The sequence below is a fragment of the Saimiri boliviensis genome, chromosome 3 (assembly GCF_048565385.1).
Source record: "Saimiri boliviensis isolate mSaiBol1 chromosome 3, mSaiBol1.pri, whole genome shotgun sequence".
Taxonomy (NCBI): Eukaryota; Metazoa; Chordata; class Mammalia; order Primates; family Cebidae; genus Saimiri; species Saimiri boliviensis.
In genome coordinates, this window is record NC_133451.1 from 135,063,913 (window position 1) to 135,091,626 (window position 27,714).

General features: G+C 40.6%; 1 long non-coding RNA gene across 2 annotated transcripts in view; it reads right to left on the minus strand.

Annotated features, from left to right (window-relative positions):
- The window catches only part of LOC141584053 (uncharacterized), a 113,967-nt gene extending 90,769 nt beyond the window's left edge, over positions 1-23,198 (minus strand). The window contains exons 1-2 of one of the 2 annotated variants that reach the window (XR_012516970.1): positions 23,112-23,198; positions 6,000-6,068 (exon numbers count right to left, since the gene is read on the minus strand). This is a non-coding gene — a long non-coding RNA (uncharacterized LOC141584053). Of the gene's footprint in view, positions 1-5,999; positions 6,069-16,139; positions 16,294-23,111 lie in introns of those variants that run through there. The other variant, XR_012516969.1, reaches the window with a different exon arrangement.
- Between the last annotated feature and the right edge of the window lie 4,516 nt (positions 23,199-27,714).

Sequence of the window (27,714 nt, forward strand, 5' to 3'; positions counted from 1 at the left end):
ATGCAGACAGTTAAAACCAATATTAATTTAACCAAAAATTCAGTTTTTCAATTTGTAAATATTTTTCTGGATCCCTTATTGTATTGGAACTTCTCTGCAAGAAAATTTGATGTATTTTATGTTAAGGAGTCCCAAAAATTGTGCATCTTAGGTGCTCCATAAATGTTTAGTGAATGCACTTATGATGCATTAATACTTAAATGCAAAACTATCTTACAGAAACCATCAAGAATAAACACAAAGGTATAGCTGGAAGGTTATTCATTGTAGCTTATTTAAATTAGGGAAGAAATGGAACCAACATATCTATCCAATAATAAGTTGGTTAGATCATTTGCACTGTATGCTGGCATAATATACTGTCACTAAATATGATACTGTGAAAAATATTTAATAAAGTTGAAAATACATTATTCAATAAAAATTAGGTTATTACAAAATACGCCTGGTGTAATCTTGTTCTTATTTGAGATATATATGTTAAACTCCATTTTTATAACCCATACTGTTGTGGTCTTCACAAGAAGACGTGATAGGCTTCCTTCACCCCTAAACACCTGAACTGGAGTCACATATACAGACTGATGATAATGGTACACACACACCAAGAGGATATGCAAACATTTACTACTTGCACAATGAGGCTTTCTGGGGAGAGCGAGAAAGGCTCCCAAGCAGATTCACAAATGATTTGAGAGTAGAGAAAGGAGATCAGCTTAGATTTTATTGCAATGTAAAGGTAAGGCTGTGGTGAAGGCTCCCACATGTCGGCTAGAGTTATGGAAAAACAGGTAAAAGCCCCTGAAAATTTCTAAGCCACCATAGCACCAGCTAATGCTCCTTGGATACAGCCATTCATAAAAACTGCCTATCACCTTATCAAGCCATTACAGCTGCCGGGGACATTTTCTGCTATTCCATATTGACCAATGGCTGTGGATTGCCTGTCCACAGCAATCAAAGCCAAAAAAGCAAGTTCTCTACCAAAAATAAAAGCGTTTTGAAACTGCTCCATCCTTAAATCATCTATGTGGAATTTTAAAAAGTGTTATTATTTTGACGAGTATATTTTATGTTGTCTTCAGTTACTATCACAACAGGAAGTAGAATTTAGGCTATTAAATTCTATATTCCCAGGCAGGTTCCTATTTCTCCCCTCTGTTCAAGGTGTTACTGTTTCCACATTTGATTTTTATGAGCAAATTATACTCTCTGAGGGGTATTTTCTTTTCCATAAGGCAAAAACAGGTCCATGTTGTAATTCTGTTGGACAAGATTTAGCATTTTTGTCATCACATTGTGATCATTAAAGCAGAAGTCTGCCATATGCTAACAAACACCATATTTAAAATAAACCAACAGGCAGTTACGGCAGTGAAATCACTCATCCAGTTTCTACATCGGTAGCATAAAAACAAGAATCTATTTTTCGAAGAAGAACAAAGATAAACTCAAAATACACTGTACACAGCAAGAGAACAACTCTACAATGCTATTTCCAGAACGCTTTTCACAAATCAGAAATCTAAACCTTCTGCATAGATGGTACATTTAGCAGGCCCCTGTGAGGGAGGAAAATGGTTTTAGGAAAATAAACTAACCAGGAGAACTCTTGTGTCTACACTCAAACAAATTAGTGTTTTGTGCTCCTGACAGCTCGTACCAATATTGCAGATATCCATGACCTGCAAGACCTGTGTTTGGATTTCATAGGTGGGATTTTCCACCTCTTGCATTTCACTGGGAACTAAAGACGGTGCTAAAGAAACAGCTCCAAGGAAAAGCATGACACTTGCCTTCAACATTCAGTTTTTCAAACTGAAGTGTTAATAAAAGTATTTATTAACTTCAGTTCCCTTTCTGTTGTGACACATAAAATGTATCACTTGCAGAAAAATCTGTCAGTTGGAACCAAATGATGGTACGATGAGAAAGATGGATAATGGATTGTGCTAAACAACTTTATGTTTTATAAGAAGCACAATTTCAGTTTTACCTTCTGTGTGCATTAGAAACGTCCAGAGTTATTTTAAACATTGCTTTCAGTGAAACAATACAGTGAAACAATACATTCACACAGGTGGTTTCTAGACATAAGTGGTTAACCAGTAAAGGCAGGTGACATAGCAGATTTTATAGAATAAAGCAACAAGATATCAGAAGGAGCTTTCTAGAGCTCAATCCTAAGAGTTATCTATTAATTATACAAAATTAAATGATAATAATTGTATATTACATGGCAGGATGGCTTCTTGCTTAGGAGCACATCATATAAAGGTGAGTAACATCTCTCATGATGTTATCTACAGTGACAACTGTTGTTTTCAAATCCATGCCATCCATCTTATGAAGAAGAGTAGCAGCACTCTTGGGGGCTCAGTACCCCAGCACTGCTGAGAGCTCACATGCATTCCAGAGGAGAAACACCAAAGCAATCACCCTGCTGGGAGCTCAGTCACCAGTTTACGTTCAGTGAACTGCTTTTCTTCCCAGTATTTTTTTTCCTTTTGGAGGCAAAACACTAAAGGCAGTGGTATCTGCATATGTTTAATTGGCTACAGTCACTTCTGGTGTTGATGATCATCAGATGCATGGCTAGTAAATAATATGAATTAAGATATAAGGATTGTATTCTAATAAAATATATGTGGGCTATTAAATGATTAACTTCAATTTAAAAATTTTCCTGGATTTTCTAAATAGTCCTCTGGGGATGACTGATACAGTCAATTACATTTCAGAAACTCTAATCTTTAGTTTGCTCTCTGAGAGTGATTTGGGAGACAGGTCAATATGGAATACAATAGAAAGGTGAAAGCTGAAGATTAAAATGCCTGATCTTCTAAACTAAGCAGGACTTGAATGATTAACTAATCCAGTAGTCCTTAGCTTTTTGGAGGCATTACCACTTTGGGGGATCTAATCAAAGTTACAGATCTTTTCCCTAGAGGGAAAACTTTTTTTTCCTTATAACATCAGGCATCTCAGATTCCCTGAAGCTCATCCTTGGACATCAATTTAAGAAACTTCATTTGTAGGTGAAGACATTAAGGAGAAGAGAGGTGAAGTGACTCATCCAGGGTCATGCAGCTTGTTAGAGACAGAGGTGAGATGGAAATCTGCTCTTCCTACTCCTTGTCTGCTTCATCTGCTGCATCAGGCTCTATGTGGACTTGTCTGTGTGGTTAATGACAAGAGCCATCAGACAGTATGTGATAAGGTTTTAAATGTTCTACTACTCCTATCAACTAGCCCAAGAATGATTACTAAGTGTCTATATTTAGAATTTATACCCACTAGTCCTCTTTCTGACCAAAGAAAAAGTATTTTTCTCTGTGTTCATTCTCCTGAACCTATTCAGGTCCATCTGAACTCATCCTATCCTCCTAGCCTCCTCCCCCAGCACCACCACTTTCTTAAAATTCTCTCTTTCCAGGGTTCCTATGATCATCCATATTCTTCCCACTTCTTCCAGGGCTCACCTCCCTCTCCTCGTGTGTCTGTGTATGTGTGTATGTGTGTTTGCATGTGTGTGTGTTTAAGAGACAAAGCCTTGCTCTGCTGCCCAGGCTGGAGTGCAGTGATGGAATCCTAGCTCACTGTAGCCTCGAACTCCTGGACTCAAGTGATCCTCGTGTCTCAGCCTCTCTAGCAGCTGGGACTATAGGCACGTACCATGGTGCCAGCTAAGTTTTTCATTTTTTTAGAGAAGGTGTATTGCTATGTTGCCCAGGCTGGTCTTGAACTCCTAGGCTCATGTGATCAGCCTGCCTTCACCTCCCAAAGTGTTGGGATTATAGGCGTAGCCACCACACCTGGTCTCCTCTTCCATTTGTTATCTGCTTAGCTGCCACCATTTCCCCTCTTTCCAGGGGTTCCCTAAAGCTCAATGCTACTCTCCTTTACATCCATTCCTGCCTGTTTATTGTTACTTCTATTGAGTAGAACTCCTGTGAAAGTTGTCAGTACCCAAAATGGAGTCACTTATGTCAAACCCTAACAAAATGGAGCAGGAGGCCATGAAGGAAGGGCCCTCACACGTGTGCCTGCAGCAGGAACTGCCACAAACGACTTCTTCAACTGAAAAATTCCAGTTAAGTCACTTCTATGAAAACTCTCTCCTACCAACAGCCAGTACCACCAATGAGCAAATGCCACCGCATGTAACAAGACCCTGTAGCTAGTGGTCTTTATTTCAAAACAGGCATATGGATATTTTTTGCCTTTAAAAGCTTCCTTTTTTCCCAACTCCCTTGAATACCTGTATGGTCCGCCATAGAAGGCATGTATTATGTATTATGTGATTGCAGTTCCTTGCTATTTCCTAATAAGCTTGAGAATTAATCCCTGCCACTCAATTCAGGTTGACACCATTCTCACCCTGTTTACAGAAATACTTCCCAATAGTAGCTTCAACAGTCATATCTATCAAATGTAATTCCCAGTCCCAACCTGTTTCTATTTCCACCTTCTCATCTATGAGGCACTGGTGTCTTGAACACTGCTTGTGCTCTGTGATGCCTAGCTCTATATTTGACACATACATACCAGCAAGAGCAGTATAAATGTGAGGAAACCTTCACATGTCAGTGAAGATAGTATACAAATGGAAAAAAAGTGAAAGATAGTATAAAATTGAACAATTCTGGTGATTTTACAAGAAGTTTCACAAATTTGGCAAAATTTACTTTTTCAAATGATACTTTGCTTTCTTTTTTGCAAGATGGTATATATAATTAGTTTTACTATTTTTCCTCTGAGCAACTGATTTCTTAAAAGAGGATATAGCTCCCCCTCATGGATGATAATGATATTTTAAAGACAGCCCTTCCAACTCTGGTGCATTCTGAAATTTATCATTAATAAAACTAAGTTGTACATAGTAACAACATCCAGACTGTTAATTATTCACAGGTCCTCATGTAGATCTAAAACAACAGCACATTTTAAGGAACTGATCCTTCTTAAGCAGAAGTACCTTTTCAATACTTCAAAAGGAGAGATTCAGTAACACGATTTGATATTCAGTACTTAATTGCAAAAGACTTTCTTCATTAGCTCAGTAAATCAAAGCACTGTGATAGTGATGTCAGAGTGCTGGATTTGGTTCTAGTTTGGGCAGCCACTTTGATTGGTCCCATAGCCTCAAGATTCACACTAACTCCAGGAAGTCATCGTAAAATGATTTGCCCTGAGTCACGGGGGATCCAGAGTGTCAGAGAGCAAACAAACAGTTCAGTTCTAACTTTCTCCGACTGGGAATCACCCCTAAAATGCTGGGGGATTAAAAGTGGCTTTATATTTCTAAAAATTCTTTCATATAATGGCAACTGCCTTCTTTCCTCAGAACCGCAAGGCAGCTAATAAAGCCCTTAAAAAAAAAATGTTACTTTAAGTTCCAGGATACATGTGCAGAATGTGCAGGTTTGTCACACATAGGTATACCTGTGCCATGGTGGTTTGCTGCACCTATTGACCTGTGCTATAAGTTCCCTCCCCTTCCCCTCCACCTACCAACATGCCCTGGTATGTGTTGTTCCCCTTCCTGTGTCCATGTATTCTTATTGTTCAACTCCTACTTATGAGTGAGAACATGCAGTGTTTGGTTTTCTGTTCCTGTGTCAGTTTGCTGAGGATGAAGGCTTCCAGCTTCATTCATGTCCCTGCAAAGGACATGATCTCATTCCTTTTTATGGCTGCATAGTATTCCATTGTGTGTATATACCACATTTTCTTTATCTAGTCTATGATTGATGAGCATTTGGGTTGGTTCTACGACTTTGCTATTGTAAATAGTGCTGCAATAAACATATGTGTGCATGTGTCTATTAAAGCCCTTTTAAATGTTCATTGAGTTAGTTGCTTTTTGTGACTACATAAATCAAACAGTTTTACTAAGTGTGTGTGTATGTGTGTGTGTGATTCCATCTTAAAATTTGACATTCCACTGAATACAAAAAATTAAGATAATCCACATGACAAAAGAGTTTTCAAATTACCTTTTTGGTGAATATCTTTTTTATCTGGAGCCATGGCAGTCTGTATAAAATCTGGAGCACAGCCCAGGTCTAAAATATAAAAAGAAATGTATTCACTATAAAATATATTTGGCTATCAAAGGCAATAATGCAGACTAATCAACATTTTAATGCTTCCAAGGCTACAATAAACATTAAGAAATTATAATATTTATGTTGTTTATATTAACTAATCCTATGTGAATTTGAAATATAATTAATTGATGGAAAGATCTGATATTATGTTCAAGATAAACTAAACTTTCATTATCACCAAAGTGAAAAATAAGGCTTTAAAAGAACTAAACAAAGGAACCACTTCTCCTTTGTGATCTATTAGCAGCTTTTTTGTTTCCTTGTTTTGAGGCAAGGTCTTGTTCTGCCACCCAGGAGGGGACTGTAGTGGCAGAAGCACAGCTCACTGCAGCCCCAAGCTCCCAGGCTCAAGTAATCCTTCTGCTTCATTTTTTTAAAAGTTTTTTGTAGAAACAAGGTCTCACTATGTTGCCCAGACTGGTCTTGAACTCCTGGGCTCAAGCGATCCTCCCACCTCAGCCTCCCAAAGTGCTGAGATTACAGGCATGAGCCATTGCACCCAACTAGCAGCAGTTTTAACTCCAAAGTTTCACTAAAACCTAAAGTTACCCATATTATACATGCCCTGAACATTCATTACTGCAAGTCTACACTGTTCTTTAGAGAAACCAGTGATTTCACATTTACTTGACAGATTATAGAAACAGATGCAGAAAACCAAAAGAGTAGATTGGAGTAAGAGTTTCCATAGGTGATGTAGCTCTTCAAAAGTACCTCCTTCGTGATCAAACTGCCCTTTAAAGCACAAAGTAGGTAATCTAGGTATGTTATGATAGAGACATTTTAAACTAATTTCACCAAATAAAAGCAGCTTCTTACATAGACTAAAAATCACAAAGTTGATGTGATTAGCTATAATAGTACTTACATATTCTTTAATAAGCTAAGTAACTTGAAAGGTTCTCTTGTCTAAATGGAATTTCTGCTGGGATATTCCATGCCTGAGGCCAATTTATAGGCCTTAATATTAAAATAAGAAAATTTAATCCATCTGTAGCAACTGAAATATTTAAAAATTAAGACTAAGACATTTATCAGGTACTATATATGACAACATAAGCAGTTTTCCATGGTAATAAGGTTTTCCATAAATATAATTTTAATGGCTATGTAAGATTTTATTGCCTGACTCTCTCCTCATTTATTTAACCATTTCCTTATTTCCTTATTGTTGGGCATTTAGGTCTTTCCTTTCACGTGTGTGTTATAAATAAGGCGACCATATCCATCTTTGTGAACAAAGTTCTTTAATTAGCTGTACTTCCCTAAGATATTCAGACATAAAAATGGCAAATAATCAAACTACTTACCTTTGTTCTAATAACATTAGCACCTAACATTTTTAAAGTTTCACAGTAAATCACTTACATAAACAGTCTTGTATAATTAGCCTTTTAGGTGTTGTCTTTTTTTTTTTTTTTTTTTTTTTTTTTTTTTTTTGAGACAGAGTCTAGCTCTGTAGCCCAGGCTGGAGTGCAGTGGCATGATCTCAGCTCAATGCAACCTCTGCCACCCGGGTACAAGCAATTCTCCTGCCTCAGTCTCACCTCCTGGGTAGCTGTGATTACAGGCGCTCACCATCATGCCCAGCTAATTTTTGTATTTTTAGTAGAGACAGGGTTTCACTGTGTTGGCTAGGCTGGTCTTGAAATCCTGACTTCATGATCCGCCCTCCTCGGCCTCCCAAAGTGCTGGGATTACAACCGTGAGCCACTGCGCCTGGCTTAGGTATTGTCTTTAAGGTCTAGCCTTAAATATATGGCTAGGGGGCTATTAAAGTGACTACAGTAGTCACAGGTGATTTTCCTTTTGTAGCAGTTAGCAGGAACAGAGTTTATCTCTGAGAGATATTAAAAAATCAAATAGGCTGGCTAAGTCAAGAGAATTGCTTTAGCCCAGGAGTTAGAGACCAGCCTGGAAAATATAGTAAAACTTTATCTCCACAGAAAAAAAAAATCTATAAATAAATAAAAATTTAAAAATAGCCAGACATGGTGGTGTATACCTGTAGTCCCAGCTACTCGGGTGACTGAGGTGGGAGGATAGCCTAAGCCTGGGAGACAGAGGGTGCAGTGAGTTGAGATAGCACCACTGCACTCCAGTTTGAATGACAGAGAAAGACTGTCTCAAAAAAAAAAAAAAAGAGGAAAGAAAATCAAATAATCTAGCTTCTTTTCATATAGTAGCTGTCTTAGTCTGTTTTCACACTGTCGTAAAGATGCTTCATGAGACTGGGTAAGTTATAAACAAAGGAGATTTAACTGACTCACAGTTCCATATGGTCAGGAAGGCCTCAGGAAACTTACCATCATGGTGGAAGGCAATAATTATGTCTTACATAGTGGGAAGAAAAAGAGAGAAGGAGAGAAGGGGAAAACACCAGACACTTACCAAACAACCAGATCTCATGAGAACTCCCACAATATAAAGAGAACAGTACGGAAGAAACCACCCCCCCATGATCTAATCACCTCCCACCAGGTCCCTCCCTGGACACACATGGGGATTACAATTTGAGGTGCAATTTGGTCAGGGACACAAAGCTAAGAAACTGGAATAAAAACACAAAGTGTATTTCACTTTTTAAAATTTAAATTTAACAATGAATTTATCAAAGTTGAAAAAAATGTATGAGTATAGTATTACATTATTCAAATATAGATGTTGTAGGTATGTTCTTATTCATTTGGGATATCTCCTGGCAACCCTCTCTATCTTAATGAGTTGTCACTGTACTTTACATTCAACCATTGGCATATTAAGCTGGTAATCCACATACTTAATCATGCTGACTAAAAGAAAATTATTACATGGTAACAGAAAGACAAGTCAGGAAAATATAACAGTGGTAACTGATCTCTCTATTCCCAATGATCTCCAGAAATTATTTCCTTCTGATGGCAAAGATCTCATTTTAAAACAAATTATATATTTCCTTCATCCAATGTACAATTGTCTTTGCTATTCCAAGCTCATAATCAATTAGGCCAAAATTGATCCTGCTTATTGACATACGATGTAAATATGAGGGGTCAGTAGTATTCTCAAAGGAAACATTTGCTGTTACCAAGCCCCTAGTTTTCCCACTTCCATAATCTTAAAATAACTGCTTTTCTTCAAGTTACTCCCTTGTTAAAAATGTTATGCAAAGGCAGTTCCAAGAGTACAAAAAAAGAGCCGTAAGAGCCTAAAGAAAAAGTACCATCACAAGATAGTGTTTAATTATAAAATGGTATTTTCAAAGGTAGGAGCTTTGTCTTGATGTCCCTAGTCTCTTCCATTGTACCTGATGAGCACTTGGCAAAGGTTGGCTGCATGATGGGTGAATGAATAGGAACGCATATTTTAAAACAGCTCTTCACCTTAAAGTTTCTTCATTTTGTATCTCTCACTTTTCGTATGCTCTCGTGGCATACTTGTCTCTAATTTCTTATTAACTACCATAGAATCTTTTTATTTTGAAATTTTGGAATTTCTAAAACCTACTATAAATAGGTAAAGATTTACCAAAGATGGAAATATTTTTCACTAGACCAGAGTCGTTGGCACAGCAGTCTTATGTAAATACGTAAAATAAATGCAGCATTAAAAGCATTTCTTAATTACTGAAATACACATTTACACATTTTTTTCTGGATAGTGCAACTGTAATAGGATGGATAGATTTTACAATCATAAAAGAGTAAACTCAGACATGATATAATACACATACGGAAAACCATTAAGATATAAGAAGGGAAATACTAAAAGATAAATGGTCTCATAATTAATTATACATTATTTCTCATGAATAATAATGATAGCTTAAAAACAGCTTGTCTGTTTTTAGGGCACTTGAGCTCAGAAAGATCAATAGCAACTATATCAAAATGAGATATAATACCATCCAGTGAAACTCTGACAATCTCCAATTAAGCAATTCTACAAACTGCATGCAGACGGTAACTTTTCACCAAAGGTTTCAGAGGACAAAGAAAAGTCTCACTTAGGGATTTGACATTGAGATGTTTAGTAAAAGGGATTCAAGTGCGAAATTCAAACAGGGCACAAAAAAACAGCTGTCAGTGATCGTGGGAATATTGCGGAAAGGGAGAAAAGAAAGACAAGAACAAATGGATGCCACAAAAATCAGACAAAGCCAGCTTTGTGAATGATGGATAATTCAAATGACTGCTGTGGGTTCCAGAGACAATGTAAAATCCGAGACAGAGATGTAAACTGCACTGCAAATTAGTGTCATGTATTTTTAAATGTTTCCATGTTCAGATTCTTAATCATATCTGCCAGTGTCTCAATAGTCCAGAAGCAAATGGAGTGGTCCATGAAATCTGCTTTCTTCAGGAAAGGCATTTGAATAAGTTGAAGACACAGTGGAAAACTCAAAGAGCAGCCGAATTGGCTGTCAGTCTTCCTTCCCTTCAGTGTGCAAGAATCAGCAAGCAGTCCAAAGCCAAGCCATTGAGGTTCAAGGATACAGCAGCAGCAGCGCTCTAGCTAGACAACCTCTCCCAAGGGCTGCACTGTGCCCTCCCTAAAGGAAGTCATTCTCTACAAGGGGTGGAGCCCTGGAGAGCTCAGCTGGACTCTGCTCCGTTCCAACTGTGGGGTTGAAGGTTACTAAAGAATTCAATGAGCGAATGTGCTTATATGCTGTGTTCATCAGAGCTTTAAAAAAGTAAGTAGAGATGAGAAGATAACAGAAGTAATCATCCTAAAGTATTTCTCCATGGTTTATATATACACCAGTTGTAGGTTTTAAAAAGGTAAAAATCTATTAATTTTGATATAAATCTGGAAATAAAAATACAAGACAGTATCCTGGGTTCAAGAAGTTGGTTGTATTCTGGTTTATACTCCCAAGATCTAGCACAGTGCTCAAGAAATATTTATTGCCAAGTAAATGTGAGGCCGAAACAATATCTATATATTTTAAATTATGTACTCGTATCAGAATTCCTGATGAATAAATGTGAGGCAATGAATATTCCTAGAGAATAAATCTATGTACAGTTGATCAATACTGTGCCAAGCAAGGACGAATAAATCCTGGTCCCAGTCCTGAAAGTGCTTACAAGCCTATTTTACCTGATAGGGAAATGAAGGCATTTACTGGCCACACGTAAGCTATAAAGCCACATTTATACATACAGAACTAATATTACTGGGGAGAGTTGTGCTGAAGAATTTCACTGAAGAATTTCTTTTAACTTCAAGTGCACTGTCTCACAGTCAAGCAAGCTGTTCTGCTGCCCAGATCTAGAACAACTCTACCCTGGTTGAGCCCTCATATGTGGGGATCATCTTCTGGTGACCTTGCACCATTTTCTGCTTAATCTCCACATCTGGAAGAAGCACAACCTTATTTGCAGAGGTGGGGCTGCTGGGGAGGCAGCAGGTGAGAAGAGTTTGCGGGGCAGGTGGACATAGATAGCTCAGCAATGTATCTGGGTTCTTTACCAGATACATTGGTAAAGTATCTGTTCTGAGCCCATGTGGTCATTGGGTAATGGATTGCAAACCAGGGAAAGGTACATCACAACCAAGACAAGACGACTTGGGTTCTGAAGCTGCCCCCATTTATCTAGAGTCCTGTAGTCTGTGATTCTTTTTTTTTTTGGGGGGGGGGACAAGTTTTGCTTTTGTCACCTAGGCTGGAGTGCAACGGTGCAATCTCGGCTCACTGCAGCCTCCGCCTCCCAAGTTCAAGTGATTCTCTCTCTCAGCCTCCCAAGTAGCCGGGATTACAGGTATGTGCCACCATGCCCGACTAAGTTTTGTGTTTTTAGTAGAGATGAGGTTTCACCATATTGGTCAGGCTGGGGTCGAACTCCTGACCTCCATTGATCTACCCACCTCAGCCTCCCAAAGTGCTAGGATTACAGGTGTGAGCCACCACGCCCAGCCCTAGTCTGTGATTCTTAAACTTCAACATATAAGAACACAGAACTGCACCTGGATTTCAGGGACAAATCTAACTCATAGTCTAAAGAATATGGCCTATACCTTGAAGATTTTGTGGAAAACCTCAAGATGAAAAGGGGCATCAGCATAGCATCTGTCTGCCTTCTGGCTGTCTTCAAACTGCGGCAGTTAAAAGCTCATACGTACCTATATGCTAGCTGACCTCACTCCTGTCCTCAAACAGCCTGAATTGTATACACCCTGTAAAGCTAGTCCAGACTATAACAAGAGACCATGAGTACCCTGAAAATAAGACACATTATACCTCCCTTTGAATCCCCAAAGCCTAGCAATGCGTGCTGAACTAAAATAAACCAGCCAGTACTCCTCTAGCAGGACCACGCTAACAAAGTGGAGACGGGCAACTAACTGTGACCAGCTAATTACTTGGGTTTCAGGTGAGTATGTTAAGTAGCTGAATTTGTGCAGATGTTTTCTGAGAGATTGAGATAATAAGAATACGTACTGTCTCCTCAGGCACCACAGGACTACAGGTTATTGGGAATATTATGCAGAAATAATAGGAAGTCAGACATTCAGTTCCATTAGAATATGTAAATATAGGTATAGGTGCCAGCCATTATTTATTTTCTAATTTTCAGTATGCTACAAGACTGAAACCATTCACTCTGAAATGCTTTGCACAGAACATTTCACACAACTGTCCCCAGGATTATTAGTTCTATATGTATAAATGTGGCTTTATAGCTTACAAAACAGATTTACATATATATTCTCAATACTGTTCATTTTCTAGCCTCCTCATAGCTGAGTCCTTTATGAACATTTGTGTTCCACCTTATGCCCCAAACAAACCTTCAAGATACTATATTATATCCATCACACAAGTGTGGAAATGGACCTTCTGAGTTCATACTACCAGTGAGTATGCAAGCATGATTGGAAACCAGATTTCTCTAATTGTAAAGCCAACGTTTTTTCCAGTATACAAACTGGCCTCATAGTGTGCTCTTCACTTTAGCCCTATGGTATAAATATTACAAATATAATCTATTCAAGAAAGATACACTGGTAATCTTACACACCAAGCCCTGTTCTGGGCACTGGAGACAACGCAGTGATCAAAATGAACACAGCCTCTGTCCTCTTTGGAATTCACTTTCTGGAGTGTAGGTGGGAAAAGAAACAACAACAACAAAATGTTTGTCAGCTGGCAAGTACTGTGGAGAAAAATGAAGCCAGGTAAGGGGTTAGGAAGTACCAAGAGGGCTGGGCACACTGTCTTCTGAGACTTGTAATCCCAACACTTTGGGAGGCCAAGGTGGGAGGATCACTTGAGCCCAGGAGTTGAGACCAACCCGAGCAACATAGCAAGATAAAATCTCTACCCAGAACAAAAGGAAAGAAAATAAACAAAAAATCTTAAGATCAGCCAAGTGTGGTGGCACACACCTGTAGTCCCAGGTACTTGAGAGACTGAGGCAGGAGGATTGCTTTAGACCAGGAGTTGGGGCTGCAGTGAGCTATGCTCATGCTACTGCACTTTAACCTGGGTGACAAAGCAAGACCCTGTCACAATTAAAAAAACATACCAAGAGGAATCCCATAGAATTAAAGCTATTGGATATAGAGTGGTCAAGGAACAGTGTCTTTGATAAGATACTAGTTGAACGAGTAGGGACCTTAAGGAAGTGACGTGCTTGCCATGCACTGTCTGGGGAAACAGTGTTCCACATGGAGGAACAAGTATGTGCTAAGTTCCCAAGACAGGGATGTGCTTATCACACTGGAGTCATAACTGGGAGGCCAATGTGCCTGCAATGTTGGTGAGCAAGGGGGAGAGTAGAAAGATATAAGACCAGAAAGGAAGATGAAAACAAAATCACAGTCTTGAAGACGTCTAAATGAGATAAACCACTGGGAAGTTTTCGTCCAATGAGGGATATGATTCCACTGCATGTGTACTCTTACAGCTGTGTGGAGAAAAAAAACTTCGGAAGTGCAAGAGAGCAACTAGGATGACTAGATCAGAGGCTATTGATATAGATCAACTACAGAGATGGTGGTGTGGACTAGGATGATGGTGGACGTCAAGTTTGACTGCAAAGGTTTTGGCTTGGGCATGGAAAGATAGGGATTCTGTTTAATGAGGTGAAGAATCGGGGGTGGAGATCAGGAGTTCCGTTTTTAGACATGTAACTTTTGAGATGCCTATTACAGAAGATGTCAAGAAGGCACCTGGATTTTAGTGAGTATGTGAGTACGGATTTTAGAAGAGGGCAAGTCCATGTTGGAGGCATAACTGTGGGATTCTCACAAGGTGGTCATGTTAAACGTCACAGATGGAGAGCACTGAGAGGGAACGGAGTCAGAGAAGAAGCCTAGTACGCACCAAACTTTAGCTGGTAGAGTTGTGGAGGAAGCAGTCAAGGAGACAGAAGTAGTGGGCAAGGAGGGAGGAGGAAAACCTCAGGAGACTTCAAGAAGAAAGCATTTCAAGGAGACAATGATGCCTCTGGTTAAATGCCACTGGTCATCAAGGAAGAGAAGAGCCAGAAATTGAGGACTGAATTTAGCAGTCATAGGACAAATGGATGGAGGTTATTGGTCCCAGATTCCCTGAAATGAGAAAACCAAGGTTCCAAGAAGCTAAATAAGTTGAACAAACAAAATCACATGGCCAGTTAGCAGCAGAACTGGGTCCAGAACTAAACACTGAACACAGGCCATCTGAGTCCTGTTTCCTGAACCCCAGACCAGGACTTTTCTTTAATAATGCGATGTCATCCTTCTCATGGTAACTGTGATTCATTAGGGGGACTGTGAAAGAATATTAAGACTTTAAACAGACCGGGTGCAGTGGCTCAAGCCTGTATTCCCAGTACTTTGGGAGGCAAGACGGCAGATCACAAGGTCAGGAGTTCAAGACCAGCCTGGTCAACATAGTGAAACCCCATCTCTACTAAAAAGACAAGAAAAAAAAAAAATTAGCTGGGCCTGGTGGCAGGCACCTGTAATCCCAGCTACTCAGGAGGCTGAGGCAGGAGAATCACTTGAACCTGGGAGGCGGAGGTTGCCGTGAGCCAAGATTGCACCATTGCACTCCAGCCTGGCTGACGTTGTGAGACTCCATTTCAAAAAAATTAAAAAAAAAAGACTTTAAACCAAAGGATTAAATGTTAGTAATAGAGTGTCAATGTCAGACAATCAAATCAAATGAAACAGGCAGCCACTGCAACCAGGGCATGCCCAAGTGTCAAAACACACTTAAACATAAAAAAAAAAAAAGTTTACAGCCCCTCAAAAGAAATTATCTCTTCATTCTGTTTTGCTAGATGATTTCTACATAAATAAATACTCAAGGCCTGATTACTGTATGCTATGACCAGTAAGTATACTCAGACTTGAATAATGGTGATCTGATACCCCAATCTCTTTCCTTCACTTGGTTTCTTTACCAAGTTGCCAAAAATGGGGGTAGGCGAGGGTTTTAGTAAATCAAACTAATGTTTAGGGAGAACAAACGCACAAGAAAGCTCTAAACCATTTAAGTATTAAAAACTAGTTTTAATCGTCCCTACTGCTGCCCTCAAATCCAGAACCACCACCAACCAAGAGGCAATATGATTGCAAGAGCCGACTCTGTTCCAAACCTCCGCTGTATGGTTTTGCAGAGTAGGAAGTGAAGATTTCCAGTAGGAGGAATAAGGAAGAAGAGAAGGACCTAGACAAGCTAGCAAGGAGAAGGTGCAGAATAGGAAAGTCACAGGGCAGAGCAGGGAGGGACTGTCACAGGGAAGGCAGCCACTTTTCCAGGGAGAAGTTGAGCAAGGAGCTGGCACCTGGCCCTCTCTACCTCTGGAGAGAAGGAAAAAGCAAAGCTGGGACGCGTGGTAGAGAAAAGCCCAGCTACGGGGGCTCTAACTTTCCAGGGTCCAAGTGTCATCCCTTGGAGTTCGCTGTCTGCCTCCAGGGCTGCAACTAACTCCTCCTCGCGCCTCCCTTGCCGCCTTTCCTCCCTGGAAAGAGGAGGTGAAAAGGGTCCCGGGGCTCCGGTGGGCAAAAGCGCGGGCACAGGCCGCTGAGGGTGGAGGGGAGGCTTACCTGATAACCTCCGTGTCTCCCCAGAAGGCGCGGCGCCGCCCTCCTGCCCCAGCTGCCACTTCGCCGTCCCCGCGTCCAGGTGTCTGTGCCGTCTCCGGGACCTGACGCCCCAGGGGGCCGCCCGGGAGACCCAGAGCACGAGCCTCACGCTCTACGCCGGCCCCGCTCTAGGGCGCGCCGAGGAGCAGAGACACCTACTGGCCGCGCTGGGCCGGGCCGGGCCGGGGGCCGGAGCCTGGGAAACGCGGCCTCGCACACCCCCTACCGGGCGGACCCCGCCTGCGCCCGCGCCTTGCCTGGCTCACACCACACCTACCTTGAGGTTCCCAGCTCCTGCCGCCCTGTGTGCAAGTGATTTCAGCAACCATCACCGCAAAACCCGGTCAGAGGGTGGCCTCTCCACTTTTTTGGCATTGGTACCAAATAATTTAAAGACCCTCCCCAACCTTTTCCAAATTCTGGTGCCTGAGAAGGAAAAATCCAACGACATGGAGATATAAGAGCCACTAAGGTCTCTCCCCAGAACCCAGGGAATTGTATTTGTTTCCCAGGGCCCTGAAGAACCTGGTTTTCTTGTAATTTCAAATACCTTCCCTGGTAAGTGGCTGCCTTCCTCCTGCTCCCCGCCCTGTGACAGTCAGTCCCTCCCTGCTCTGTCCTGGCAACTTTCCTGCTCTGCGCCTTGTTCCTGTGCTAGCTTATCTATCTCTTTTTATTCTCTTATCCTGCTCTTCCTGCTTTGGAAATCTTCACTTCCTGGTCTGCAAAACCATCGGAGCAAGGCCTGCTGGGCACATGAGGACCACTGCAAATATTTTTTTTCCAGGTTCCAAGAGGGAAGCGAAAGACTCAGGAGCTGACAGTCTAGTTAATTTTTAGCTGACAAAGAAAGTCTCTCTCTCTCTCTCTCTCTCTCTCTCTCTCTCTCTCTCTCTGTGTGTGTGTGTGTGTGTGTGTGTGTGTGTGTGTCTTTCTCCCTCTCTCTCTTTTTAACACCTACTATTGGTGTAGTTCTGTTTCCATTAGCACTCTTATCTTCCCTTCCAGACCTTTCATCCCGACTCTCTTCCTGGATTGAATTTAGGGAGAGAGTTTAACTTAGAAGCAGTAAAATTTTATAATAAAAGGGAGAAAACAAACCAGGCCCTACTTCTTTACAGGACAACTAATACAGTTCATGGATTATCTGGGTAGTTACATGACTATTATCCACCATTAACATTTATTGAGTTCTTACTGCTTACCAGAAACTGTTTTAAGAGCTTTATTTATAATAATAATAAAGTCAGCTCTTATATAATGTTTTAAAGGGTTTACATTTATTAACACTTTAAACAAAACAACCCTATAAGATGGAGAATAATATTATCCCCTTTTTACAATTTAGAAAAATGAGACAAAGAAGTAGGTACATTTCCTAAGGTCACACAGCTAGAAGTAAATTATAAAGGTGGAATTTAAGCCCCGACAGCCGGGCTCCGATATCCATATTCTTAATACTCTTAGTTATCATGTTATACTGTCTACGTAAAACAAAAACAAAAACAAAAAACCCATTATGATCCCAGATCTTATTTAATTTTCACAACAAAGCTACAAGATGGTACTGTTATGGCCTCTTTTTATGAAGAAAAGAAACAGGTACAGAGAGGCTAGTAGTCTAGGACCGCAGAGCTACTAACTTGTACAGGCAAGATTAGAACAGTGAGTCTGATCCTTAACTAACCGTGGGAGGGAGATACTTTTTTCCTACATTCAACCATACAGAGGGAGAAGGAATTGCCTAGAAAGTGTGTAATGTTTTCATCACCTTCAATTAGTGAGCCCCAGCTGGGCTTGGTGACTCTTGCCTATAATTTCAGCACTTGAGGAGGCCAAGTATTGCTTGAGTCCAGGAGTTTGAAACCAATCTAGGCAACTACTGGGATGACATTGTGAGAACTTATCTCTACAAAACTAAAAAATAAAAAAATTAGCTGGGCATGGTGATGCATGCCTCTAGTCCCAGCTAAGCGGGAGGCTGAGGTGGGAGGATTGTTCGAGCACAGGAGTTTAAGGCTGCAGTGAGCTATAATTGTGCCACTGCACACCAGCCTGGTTGGCAGAGGGAGAGCTCATCTCTTACACAAAAACAAAAACAAAACCAGCCCCTTGTGTGATGGTTAATACTGAGTGTCAACTTGATTGGATTGGAGGATGCAAAGTATTGATCCTGGGTGTGTCTGTGAGGGTGTTGCCAAAGGAAATTAACATTTGAGTCAGTGGGCTGGAACAGGCAGACCCACCCACAATCTGGGTGGGCACCATCTAATCAGCTGCCAGCATGGCTAGGATAAAAGCAGGCAGAAGAACGTGGAAGGACTAGACTGGCTGAGTCTTCCAGCCTTCATATTTTTCCCATGTTGGATACTCCCTGCCCCAGAACATTAGACTCCAAGTTCTTCAGCTTTTGGACTCTTGGATTTACACCAGTGGTTTGTCAGGGGCTCTCCAGCCTTCAGCTACAGACTGAAGCTGCACTGTCACCTTCCCTACTTTTGAAGCTTTGGGACTCAGACTGGCTTCCTTACTTCCCCAGCTTGCAGACGACCTATTGTGGGACTTCACCTTGTGATGATGTAAGTCAATATCCCTTAATAAACTCCCCTTCATATACACATCTATCCAATTAGTCCTGTCCCTCTACAGAACCCCGACCGATCCACCTGGGCTTCAGGCTGAGTCCCTGAGAGTTGAGGCTGACACTGGGCTGAACTGTCTGTTCAAGCAGCTCCTCCCTTCCTGCACTGCACTAGCAAGGCCAGGAGCATAAGGGACCCTTGGCCAAACTCAGGGCCAGACTAAGGTCCACCTGTATTACTACAGTTGAAACAACTCTGCCCTCAGGAGGGCAGGGCACAAAAAAGTCCTCTGTACAATGTGGCACATGGTGTGGCCAGGTCTCCTGGACTCTGGGAAGGGACAACCAGGGGCACCAGTATCACCAAATAATCTTTGCCCTTTTCGAGGAAATAATGTTGCTTTCTGGAAGGGAACAGCAGTAATCGAGGAAGATGCACAGAGGGTAATGAGGGCCATGACCATATGAACAACCCAAGTTATGGGAGTTTATGACATTCACTTCTTTCTCCCTGCTGAGGTGAGGGCTTTCTCACCTGATAGAGTGAGTTTTTCAAGGGATTTTGAGGCTGATCAAGGAAAAAAACATAATCACGAAGTTGGAGTAGCATGCAATGAGCTCTACTGGGGAAGCACTTTGACAGGTTTGCGTGGTGATGAGGAGTCCCACATAGTGGAGCATGGAGGCCACCACCCGAAGGGGAGGAGGATAAAGGAAGCCCTGAAGAAGAGGGATTAGAGAGGGGACTTCCATATTTAGGTAATATCCCTCAGCACACGGCAAAATCTCAGGATCAGATGCCCACAAAGTGTAGCTGCTAAGTGGGATCTTTATAGCTGCAAAGTTTATCTTATCTATGGCTAGCAGAGCTTGAGTGCAGTTGCTCAGGGTATACCGAGCAGGCAGTTTCTAAATAGCTAAAAATCTGCTTATTTAGGCTGTATTTAAAACATTAATAAACACTTGACTTGTTGCCAGCCTGCTGTTAACAAAAAAAATAAATAAATAAACAACCTTACCAACCTTGACAACAAAGTGAGATCCCATCTCTACTGATTTTTTAAATTAACTGGGCATGGTGGCATGTGCCTGTAGGCCCAGCTACTTGAAAGGCTGAGACAGGACAATCACTAGAGCCCAGGAGTTGGAAATTACAGTGAGCTGTGATTACACCACTGCACTCCAGGCTGGGTGACAGAGCAAGAGCCCCCACTCCCACCCACTCCCACCCATCCCTTTAAATAATAATAATACATATTTTTAATAAAAATAAATCAACAGCTTGGAGGTCAACATGCAGAGGCCATTTGGGGGTCATTTATATAAGACTCTAACCATCAGGTTGGAAGTATGTCCAAACATACAGAGAATTCCAAATTCTGAATTTCAGGCTTTGACCTGAGGACCCATTTTGAATGCTGTTGATTGACACTAAGAAAAATGCCTACCTCACCACCCCTTCAGCATGAGCACAGAGAAACTTAACATATGGATAAGAAATTACACACATACAAAAAGAATGGGTGAAGGATATTTAATCTACAAGAATCTATGTGGCAATCGGAGTGCACAGGTATATCCACAGGCATGCCTGCTACTGTCTGGTAATAAAATAACTTCACCAGCAGGTGGCTCTATTACACTAACCATTAGTCAACTGGCCTTTCAGCAAAGGGCCTTAAAATGCAGTTCTTTTCTTTTTCTCTTTTTTCTTTTCTTTTTTTTTTTAGACAAGGTTTAGACAGGGTTTCACTCTATCATCACCCAGGCCCTGGAATAGAATGCAGTGTTTTGAACATGGCTCACTGCAGTCTAGGCCTATTAGGCTCAAGGGATCCTCCCATCTCAGCCTCCTGTGTAGCTGGGACCACAGGCACACACTGCCACACGCAGCTAATTTTGTTACTCTTTGAAGTCTCATCTTGTTGCCCATGCTGATCTTGAACTCCTGGGTTTAACCGATCCTCCCATCTCAGCCTCCCAAAGTACTGGGATTACAGGTGTGAGCCACAGCACCCAGCTAAGCTAATTTCTAAATTATTTGAATTATGGTTTGAATTAGCTCTAATAAGCCCCATGTGTTCACAGAAATCTGTAATGACATATGCAACATAAAAGCCATTCACAATGAAATCCAACAGATTCCTCCAAATGTCTCAGGAAATTTAACACGACTAGGAGATTATATCACAGACTGTACTAATGAAAAAAATCTATTTTCTAGACAGCCTACCCATTTCTGGCACCATAGAAAATGAAATGGGTAAAACAACTTCCACTCATTCTGTATTATCAGATATATCTAACAGCAAAGGTTTCACATATACATGCATATGTATATATGTGTATATGTATATATATGCATATATATGAGATATTGTTTGTAATTCTTTCATTTGAAAGCCTTCCAAGGCACAGATAAATAGGTTAAATCATGTCCAAGGGATGTTATTTGGAGACCCAAAAGTCTTTGGTTTTGCATAGGGATAGGGCCATGAAGCAGAGGCAGAGCTGTTCTTCCCTTCTCCGCCTGTTCTGCCAGCTCTTAAATTTAGTACAAATTCCGTCGTCAGGTTGTTTTCTCCCTGGAAAGTCACTTCACCTTCTATCAGCTCACCACTAGTTATCATTCCCAAAGCTCAACTCCAGCATTCTGACGCCATCAACTCTTACAGGTCTCACTCCTACCCAAACTTAAAATGTTGGAAATCGGGCCGGGCATGGTGACTCATGCCTTGTACTCCCAGCACTTTGGGAGGCCCAGGTGGGTGGATCACCTGAGGATGGGAGTTTGAGACCAGCCTGACCAACATGGAGAAACCCTGTCTCTACTAAAAATACAAATTAGCTGGGCGTGGGGATGCATGCCTATAATCTCAGCTACTCTGGAGGCTGAGGCAGGAGAATCGCTTGAACTTGGGAGGTGGAGGTTGCAGTGAGCCAAGATCCCACCATCGCACTCCAGCCTGGGTAACAAGAGTGAAGCTCAATCATCATCATCATCATCATCATCATCATCATCATCAAATTGGAAATTGGACTCATTATTTTCTCTCTCCAGCAAAATCAGTTCCTCTTCTCGTTTTCCTGTTTATGGTAGTGTTCTCCCACATTTACTGTTTCTCACAGTTATTATCTGTGAATCTTTTCTCCCTCTCCTATGTCTTAATTCAGTCTTTCCCTAAGTCCTTTCTATTCTATTTCTGTAAAGTGATTGAATTTCTTAAACAGCTACTTCTGCTGTGTGTTAAGGCACTGGGGCTTGGTGCCAGTCTACTTTTTATTTTTCAGGAAGCATCGATGCACTATTCATCAATAAAGCAATATGAGTCAGTAAACTGGATTATCTATAATCTAAGTTGGTTTTGTTTTTTTTCTTATTTTCATAGATTTGGGGGTGCCAATGCAGTTTTTGTTACATAGATGTATTGTGTAGTGGTGAAGTCTGGGCTTTTAGCGTAACCATCACCTGAGTAATATACACATACTCAATAGGTAATTTCTCACCCCTTCCCCCTCTCCCACCATCCCACCCTTTGGAGTTTCCTGTGTCTATTAATCCACTCTGTATGTCCATATGTGCACATTTTTAGCTCCTGTGAGAACATGCTGTATTTGTCTTTTTGTTTCTGAATTACCAAAATCTAATTTTAAACTTCGATAGCAAACAAAAACTGATACAGTTGGTTTTTAAATTCTTTTGCAATAAGAAATGATTACAGCATCCCTTCCGTATTAACTACCTGAACAAAGAGGGAGTATACAGGATTTGAGATTGTCTCATAGAAAGAAGGCCTCTTTAGGTAAAGCAGGTATGGTTACTCTCCTGCGTAGGGCAGTGGCTCTCCTATTTTATCGTGTATAATAATCGCCTCGGGAAGTTTGTCAATAAAATGAAGATTCCTGGGGTCCACTCCCAGATACTCCTCTTTGGTAGATCCGGAAAGGGGCTGAGGAACCTAACATTTTTAACAAAGTGAAACAGAGTAATCTAAGGAGCGTATTAAGATATAGTCACCTAGAAGATATTCTAAGTACTTAAAATAGAAAGAAAATACTGTCTTTACATCATTAAATGGCTTTATACAACTGCTCTTAGTTACCTAATTTGTATCTGATCCCCTAATTCTCTTCCAACAGCTGACTGTTTTGTAAAAGTCTGTTCTTAGATACTGATGTCTTTGGTTTCTGTTTTTTCCCTCAAGTTTAAATTTCAGTCTTAGTAGAAGCAATACCTTAGGCGAGCTCAGTCGATCCTACTCTACTTCATATGAGTTTACCAGATCTGGTGGTTGAGAGAGCAGGAAGTAGAGAGGGATTCCTGAATGGAGAAAGAAGGGACCACAACAAACCTCAGTAAGGCAGGGTGCTGGGGCCAGGCTGGGATGCAGCAGTGCATTTCCCGACAGTAGCCAGATGCTGTGGCAGTCCGAGGCCCAGCTGCAAAGTCTAGCTGAGGAATGGAGCGCAATGGGTGACCCAGGATGCTGCAATAGTGTCCTGACTGTAGGTCATGACCGCCTGCTGACTTGGTGTACAGCTGAAAGGACTGAGCTAAAGCATGGGACTAAAACTGACAAACCTAAGGAAAGGGCCGGGTGAAGGTCACTTAGCTTTCTCTGTGACACACTCTAGCCCTAGTTCTGCATATTCTAGAGAATATTTTTAGGTTTATAGAAGTGAAAAGCTGCAGAACACAATGTTATAAACTCCCTCGTTTCCCCATCTTCTAGGATTTTATTCCCCTTTGTTAAGGTTGTACTGTTTGGTTAGGGCAGCCCCCCTGTTCCAGGCAAGAGTGGCTGAGGGGGCCTATGTGGAGCCTTCTCTCCTTGTATTCTATAGAGCAAATCAGGAGCAACAGGGACCAATGGCTCTAGGAGATTCTTCCCACTGTTGTGATATTCTAGGATCTAACCCATTCTATTTTATGTTTATAATTCAAACTTGGAGTTGTTTTAAAATGTGACATAATTTTGCTTTAGTTTTCCAAAACTTAAATACATATAAAATTTCCTTCAGTCAACAAGTCATGGTGAATGTCTCACTCCTCTCCTAATCCACTCAAATGAATCAGGAGGATCGCCGTAGTCCCTCCCTTGTACTGTCCATCAGCTCTGTCACTGACCCACACCGTGGGAGCTGATTGCCTTGCTACAGAATTTTGCTCTGAAACAGATGGTTTTGAAATGGGTGTATTTCCTTCTCTTGCCCAATCTTGTTATCTGCTTAATAGACATGTTCTCTGCCTCTAAATGAATTTTAATATTTTATGTTAGTGTTTTAGTAATATTTAGTAATTAGTAACATTTTGGTAAAATATATTTTATTCATTCAACAAGTATTTATTGAGTGCATTGATCAAGCACCACAGTTAACAAGAGATAAGAATCCTTGCATTCATGAGGCTTACATAAAAATGATTTTAATCAAGTTATTATGTGATTATGAAGGTATTTTAATGTAATATATGATAATTATATAATTAAAACATCATTTATGTAAGCCTCATGAAGGCAAAATTTTGAAATTGTATGGGATGTGATACCTCAATCCAATTTAGAAGATCTAGCTAACAAGTTATGTAGCCAATTTTGGGGGGGAGAAGCTTAAATACAAGGCTAAGAAGTATATATTTCATTGTATAGGAAATGGGAATTCCTCAGAGGTTTTTGATGAGGAAGATGACATCACTCACAAGCACAATAGTAATGTGTAGATGGCTGTTGTGGTGTTTTCTGGCTAACTTGCACAGTGTTCCGCTCTTAGTATACTTTCTTCTCATTCTATCACTTAACTACACTTGTCAAATCTCTGACAGGCTGGACACATGGCTCATGCCTGTAATCACAGCACTTTGGGAGGTTGAGGCAGGCGGATCACAAGGTCAGGAGTTCGAGACCAGCCTGGCCAACATGGTGAAAACTTGTCTCTACTAAGAATACAAAAAATTAGCCAGGCATTGTGGTGCACACCTGTAATCCCAGCTACTCAGGAGGCTGAAACAGGAGAATCAGAATCGCTTGAACCTAGGAGGTGGAGGTTGCAGTCAGCCAAGATCGCGCCATTCCACTCCAGCCTGGAGGAAAGAGCAATACTCCTCAAGAGAAAAAGAAAAAAATCTCTGACAACTCCAGATAAAATATGTGTATGTTGGCTTTAAATCATTCATCCTCCAGATATATTAGGGCCGGCAGGTGGCAAAAGTGAGTCAGTTATGAGCTTTGTAACTGGCCTCACCAGAAACTCAGCAAATGTCACCTTAACCAAGAGTGCTGCCTGATCGCCATATCTAAAACAACACCCCCTCTAGTCTCTCATTTCCTTAATCCTTCATTGTTGTTCCCAGTGCTTGTCACCAATTGACATTATATAATATTTTGTTTCTGTCCTCTTTCTCTCCAGCAGAATGTAAACTTAGCTCCAGGGACTTTGGTTCATTGCATAGAACAGGGCCTGGCAAATAGCATAAGCCCAATATGTATTTACTAAATGAATGACCATTTTGGTCTGAGTATGCAGCAGAGGAACATCGTGGGACAGTGTGCAGTTACCGGGCAGTCAAATTTTGTGGTGCATACTGTATTTGAGTCAGCATTATTTTAGATATTATCCCAGAAAGATTCTATAAAGTTTCTCAGGGAGAGCTAGAAATAGCTTACCATATCAGGACGATATAATGAAGGGTATGGGGACTTCCATGGTCATAATGAGATGAAGTAGTATTAAATATCAATATAGTACTAATGAGGAAATTAACCTTATAAAGCATAGTGAGTGAGAACCATAGGAAATATTGATATGTAAATATTGGGTAGTCTTCCAACCCAGAAGTATGCATAATTAGGCAACCAGTTTCCTGGATCTTGGTTAATAAAATTTCCTCTGTGCTGTCTATAAAAAATGAAACACAATGTTCTAAATTTTGACCTAGCCTTGTTACTTTGTGAATGAGGTTGCCCTGGTCAGCCCTGAAGCCAGGCCGTTCTTTGGTAACTTGCAGCCATAGTGGTTATCAACCAAGAGTGTGGTTTAAACTCTAGGCTTTCTTGCAAAATATTCAGTAAATATTTGGGATTTTGACTTAATCTCGTTTTGCAAATTGTGTCTTTGTTTACTTAGCAGAGGTCATTGTTCCACCACTCAAGGTAAAGCATACACAGAAGTCTACACTTGAAGAAGACTGAAATATGTCATCTTCATGGATGAAGCAAAGTCCTTCAAAATGTCAATAGAAAGTTTGCCTTTGTACACAGCAAATCCTATATGGATTTTACTTTGAAAAGACTGTAGTGCAGTCACACTAAGACAATAAACTAACCCAAGTAGTTAGAATTTAAAACAAAGTTCCAAATCTGTTAAATGTTTTGTTTGTCCTCATTCAAGATTGCAGGTGAAAGCAAATGTGTGTGTTAACCTAGATAAGATGACTAAATTGCTTTGATGATCTGATAACATTTTCTATTCTTCCTACTTTCTCTCCTTCTTTAGGAATATATAGATAGATTTTTTCCTCCAAAACTAGTTTACATGACAAAATAACCACAGTTTTCCTCAGACAGGGGCCTGTTCACTTTCAACATAGGCCAGTATTTCCACTCAAAGGCTTAAAACGTTTCTTCTTTCCAGAGCACATTCTCATAAATAATTTGGCCCCTTTGTTGGTGGTGTTTTTTTTTTTTTAACCAATCTCATTTGCTCTTGTAAATCTCCTAATCACATTTAATAGTGAAAATTCTTTCATAATGTGAGAGATTTGAAATCATAGATTACACAAAGATGGAAAAAAACAAATGAACCAGAAGCAAATACCAATGTAGCACAGCAAAACACCTAAATCCAACCTCTCTGTTCCAATTTGTCTCAATCCAAGGCACCTCAGAGCATTCCTTAGTCTCAAAATAGTATTAAAAATGGCTAATTTCCAGCCTCTTTGGCCTCTGTAATTACCAACAGGATAATCCTTCTTTCTCTAGGCACTGAGTTACTTAATTTCCTAAATCCAAACCACAGCAGGGATTTTTCAACATCCCTGCCACTAGGACAGATCTCCCAAATGACACATGCAATGAACTTTATGAAGTGAAGAAGTGCAAAACCCCACCTGTGACTGCTGCTCATCTTACCTGTGCCCAGGGTTGTTTTTGTCTTTGATTTACATAGTGAAACTAAAAGCACATTGCTCATAGACTACCAAGAAAGCATTTGCATTTTCACTTTTCCTGGTCTATTTTTATACACAAAGCAAATATTCTGTCAGAGACAACTCTGTTGCCGTTAATGGGATATTTTTACTATTAGGTTGGACTGGTTTTCAATATGCCAATAGGTCATTTTCTTTCTGCCAGTTTTTAGGAAATCCAGTTCTGAGGGTTCAGGCTAAAATTTTAGCTTAGATCTAGAAATGGTTTACTTATTAGAAAAACAGATATATCATTGTTGCCATTGATTTGAGCTTCCTTGACCACACAGTGGCTGTCTCTCCCTTTTAACCTACTGACAGAATTAGATTTGTCAAGTCCTATTAAACTTGAACCAAGCAGTTAGCATTGAAAACCTGCTTCCATCTAAAATTGGACTGAAGCCAGGTGCAGTGGCACGTGCCCATAGTCCCAGCTACTCAGGAGGCTGAGGCAAGAAGATTGCTTGAGTCCAGGAGTTCAGTTTGAGGCCAGACTCAGCAACAAAGCGAGACTCCATCTCCAAAGGAAAAAAAATGGACTGTAAACACAAACTAATCATAAAACAACACAAATCTAGGTTTGAGAAAGACTCAAAGACTGTAAAAGATCATTCACACAATCTGGCCTTTAACCCAGATGAGAAGACAGATAACTAGATAGATGTAAACGTATGTTCAAATAATCATGCACACACTTATGTATACACGCATATACACATCTTTAAAGTCCATTCTATCAGTGAATAACTTTGACTTTCATAACACTTTGTATC